The sequence below is a fragment of the Hyalella azteca genome, unplaced genomic scaffold, assembly GCF_000764305.2.
Source record: "Hyalella azteca isolate HAZT.00-mixed unplaced genomic scaffold, Hazt_2.0.2 contig5735, whole genome shotgun sequence".
NCBI classification, from domain to species: domain Eukaryota; kingdom Metazoa; phylum Arthropoda; class Malacostraca; order Amphipoda; family Hyalellidae; genus Hyalella; species Hyalella azteca.
In genome coordinates, this window is record NW_025935917.1 from 1 (window position 1) to 5,213 (window position 5,213).

General features: G+C 36.4%; 1 long non-coding RNA gene across 1 annotated transcript; it reads right to left on the reverse strand.

The window, feature by feature from the left end:
* Positions 1–11: 11 nt before the first annotated feature.
* On the reverse strand, positions 12–2,186 carry LOC108678487. Its single transcript, XR_001931324.1, has 3 exons — positions 2,096–2,186; positions 857–952; positions 12–85 (listed from the first exon to the last, which is right to left on the reverse strand). It is a non-coding gene; the product is annotated as an uncharacterized LOC108678487 (long non-coding RNA).
* Between the last annotated feature and the right edge of the window lie 3,027 nt (positions 2,187–5,213).

A 5,213-nucleotide genomic window follows, 5' to 3' on the forward strand; every position in this document is an offset into this window, starting at 1 on the left:
CACTGGGCAAGATCGGAGTCGCCGAAGTCTTGAGGCAAGTGATAGATGAACAAGTTTGCTCCTGGGGGGCCTTCCACTTGCTTACCTGCAAATTATACTTCTTATAATATTCTGATATTCAATTTCTACTTGCTTACCCGGAAATACATTGTCACTATAACGTAGTGAAATTTTTTGTGCTTACTCACGTGGGAATAATCCGTTATTATAACAGCTATATTCTGCTTGATCACCTAGAAATAACGCGTTGTTAATATAAAATTTTTACATTCTACTTGTTCACCTCGAAATAATACATTTTAATAAGTTCTAGCATCATCTGTGCAATAGAATGAGCTGACTGTCGATGGAAGCCGTTCAATGTTCGCGTGAAAATTACATTCATTTAAAGAAAAAAATGCTTCATTAACCACCCATTTCGAATTACATGCAAAATAGTATGCGAACTATTTTTTCACTACAAATTTTTAATTTAACTTTATCCATAATAAATGTATGATGAGGGACGAGGCGACAGTTCCTTTAGGAACAACTAGCATGGACGCTAGTTAACATATCACAGAACAAAAAGCTGTAAGTATTAATACATAAGGGACATATAATTGTTGTAAGGAGGAACAAGGCGACAGTTCCTTTAGGAACAACTAGCATGGACGCCAATTAACATATCACAGAACAAAAACCTGTAAGTATTAACACATAGGAAACATATAATTATTGTAAGGAGGAACAAGGCAACAGTTCCTTTAGGAACAATTAGCCTGGTCGCTAACGTATCGCTGGACAAAAAGCTGTAAATGTCAACACATAGGGAACATATAATTGTTGTAAGGAGTGACGAGGCGACAGTTCTGACCAGCAGGGTTGGAAGGGTTGGGGTTGAGGGCACCAGTGCCGCCCAGGCCGCTCGTGCTTCCCCCCAGGCCTGGACTGCCAAGTCCACCGTGGAAGCCTGCCAACGAAACCACTAAGTTACTTCTAAGCCAATTTCAAGACAAGTAGTAATGTTATTCAATTAATTCATACACATCTTTCTCTTATTTGTTGTCCAGGTCACTTCAGAGCACATTTTATTCTAAGTCAATTTCAAGACAAGTCTGTAATGCTATTCAATTAATTCATACACATCATTCTCATTTTTTTGCCCAGGTCACCTCAGAGCACATTAAATTCCAAGACAATTTCAAGACAAGTCTGAAATGCTATTCAATTAATTCATACACATCGTTCTCATTTTTGTTGTCCAGGTGACTTCAGAGCACATTTTACCCCGTGTCGGAGCGCAGCATTTTACATTATTTTCGTATCGAGTGTAAGTACAGTTATGCCTAGGCAGCACAGCTAGGGTGAGAGACATCTTTTTAATACTCTTCCAATCATTCATACACACAACTTTTTTTATTATCCTTTCCTCTTATATACATACATTTTACTCTATAAAAAACCCTATCTTATTAATGAAGCAATCAAAGCAACTTGAAATATTCAAGGGCACACAAACATCTTGCTACTCCGCTCATGTTAAACTTGTTGTCCTAATGATTCCAGTTTGCTGATCTTGCTACACGAGAAATTCTAAATATTCCAAGTAATNGAACATGGGCGTTTCAAGCTAGTAAAGCGAAATGTTCAAATTTAAAACAAAGATTCAATCTCTCAACAGCCCAAAATCGACGGGTGTTTATAATCAATCTTCACTTTATTCATAATCTTTACACGAATGAAATACACGAATTGAAATACATTGCTCCCAACACTTTACAAGTAATCTTGACTGATGTTACGTCTATGCCATGGGCCTATTTCTTCAACGCCGGCACTTCTATTCAAGTTTCGGCACTTTCCTATTCCTATTTTTTTCCTATTCGGCACTTCAAAAGGAAGCTCAAGTGACACCCTGTCTCTTATACACATCTAGATGTGTATAAGAGACAGACTCAGATAAATCAATGGGTCAAATTTTCCAAACAATAACACACACTCTGTACGTAGCACTGATACGCCGGGCCAAACTAGGAAATGAAAACCCATGCAAAGGCCAAAAAGTGCATCTTAATTGTGACAAAGTCTTACTTATTTGTGTGAGTGCACTGACCGGGCTGTGTGAGGGCCTGTAGCCCCGTGTGGTTACCAGCAGCCAAGGCTGCAAGCGCTGCTAAGTTCGTCACATTCGTCAAGTTGGTTAAACCTGGCGAATAATATCATTTTAGGATCACAACAAATCGTGATAAGAGCATTACTTGGTCAAACCTGGCGAACAATACCATTTTATTACAACAAATTTTGATAATAACATCACTTGGTTAAACCTGGTGAATAATATAATTTTAGGATCATAACAAATCGTGATAACACAAATACAGTCAATAATGTCACAAATATATTAAATTATCTGCACGATTTTCTACTCTAAACTGTCAACAAGCTAGGTAATTTACAGAAATAATATAATTTTTGGTTCTCAACTAATCATCAAAGAGTCAATAATTCCATAGAATTATAGGAATATTATTAGCACATCTCACATGATTCAACTTGCACAATAAATAGGGTAATTCAAAGCAGTTTGATGATCAATAACATAAATGAATAAACAAAGCAACAATTTCTCAGCAGTTTTTGGCGAGAACAAATAAAAAATTAATGATCACCAATATAGGTAACATTTATTTGAGATCAATTATGAAAAAATCAGCTGTAGACCTAACCATTATTTTCCTTTTGTCATTAAATATATGTAATGACCATCAAGTACTTCATGCACTAAAAACTAAGTCATCTTCATCTGTGAAGAAAGTACATTGACATTATTGAATCAAAGAGAATAAAATATTAAGAAAAAGAAGGCAAACTCAACTAAAATCAACACAAAAATAAAGTACAAATTCTGAGTGATTACATAGAAACTCTATGTCACCACGCCAGCATTGATGCAGCAACACTAACATGCCTTAAGAGCAATTAACTCATACTGCCTTCTACCTCGACCGAATTGATATGTGAATAATCTTCAGTATATACAAATATACTGATGAAGCGAGAAATCATCAGTATATAATTAGGACACGACCCATGATTTATTAATTTGGCTAGATTATAATACGACGACACCATATAAAAATATCCAGAAAATACCCCCAGAAAAAATGCAAAATTTTCAACCAAATAGAGAGATAAGAACGTAGAAAATATGAATATTTAGTGCATGTATTTGTTTATTTAATGAAAGAAAGACAAGAGCAAGTAACACGCGAGCAGATGGTTTGGACAATCACTACAGACCCACATTAGTTAGCTGACTATAAAACCCTGAACGAATTCAACTGGACATGTTCAGTAGCAGGATAAAATTTAATCATATTATCAATAGTTCTAGGATAACTTGAGCAGCCATTTCCCGGCAGGCAAGTGACGTTGAAACAACGTTGATTGCGAGTTGATGATGTTGAAACAACTTCAGTACAATTTCATTTGCGAAGTGAGTTGGAGCTAAGCTGAAAAATTGATCACGTTGCATTGCTAGCCAGGGACTATACTTTCAAAAAAAATTAAGAGATCGTAAGTTCATCCGCCAATCATTGATCGCCTTTCGAGCAAAATCCACCAATCATAGACAAGAAAATAGAGCGTAAGTACTTACGTTCACTTAGCGAGTTTTGAAAGTATGGCCCCCAGAAATTGGACAATAACATCGTAAGCTTCGGTCGTGTCAACTATCTGGCATTGCATCGTATTTTTGACTAGACTAATTGCTGGAAATATAAGTACTGTACTATTAAGCACAAGTACTGCACTATTGTGTGAATTGGCAAGAGACTCAAGTGTGAGGTTGCAGAGACACACAAGTGTGAGGTTGCAGAGACACACAAGTGTGAGGTTGCAGAGACACTCAAGTGTGTGGTTGCAGAGACACACAAGTGTGAGGTTGCAGAGACACACAAGTGTGAGGTTGCAGAGACACTCAAGTGTGAGGCTGCAGAGACACACATGTGTGAGGGTTGCAGAGACACTCAAGTGTGAGGTTGCAGAGACACACAAGTGCGAGGTTGCAGAGACACACAAGTGCGAGGTTGCAGAGACACACATGTGTGAGGGTTGCAGAGACACTCAAGTGTGAGGTTGCAGAGACACTCAAGTGTGAGGTTGCAGAGACACTCNATGTTCTGAAGTAACTGTAAATAGTAACTGGAAATTACCCCATGTTCTGAAGTAACTGCAAATAGTAACTGGAAATTACCCCATGTTCTGAAGTAACTGCAAATAGTAACTGGAAATTACCCCATGTTCTGAAGTAACTGTAAATAGTAACTGGAAATTACCCCATGTTCTGAAGTAACTGTAAATAGTAACTGGAAATTACCCCATGTTCTGAAGTAACTGCAAATAGTAACTGGAAATTACCCCATGTTCTGAAGTAACTGCAAATAGTAACTGGAAATTACCCCATGTTCTGAAGTAACTGTAAATAGTAACTGGAAATTACCCCATGTTCTGAAGTAACTGCAAATAGTAACTGGAAATTACCCCATGTTCTGAAGTAACTGCAAATAGTAACTGGAAATTACCCCATGTTCTGAAGTAACTGTAAATAGTAACTGGAAATTACCCCATGTTCTGAAGTAACTGCAAATAGTTACTGGAAATTACCCCATGTTCTGAAGTAACTGTAAATAGTAACTGGAAATTACCCCATGTTCTGAAGTAACTGCAAATAGTAACTTGAAATTGCCCCATGTTCACAAACACATTGAAATATATACTTGGAATTACCTCATGTTATGAATAAATTGTAGATATTACTATAGGTAAAATTACCTCAGTAATAACAAATTCAAAATATAAACTATAATTGTTAGGCAAGTGATATTTTTGTAGTGCATGAATTGAGAATATGAAAGTTACTAGTATTTAGAGTCAGAAAAAATCTAAATTTCACCCAAGAAATAAATGCAAAGACAATTTCATGATGAAATAGTTTACAAATTTGATAGAATCTTAGCTGCATGTATTACTAGTTGAAATAGTATTGTGAAAAATGTACAACTGGTATTATTGAATTTGTCTTCTATCATGATGAAAACAATGGGAGGTTTATTTTTATTCCATTTCTCCTTTCTAGTTAACAATTAAGCTTGTGAGAAATAAATTCCTGACAAACCTCTTAGGCTAACTTGTGAACTCACTGATAGGTAATGGGGTCCTAAAGCAGCCAG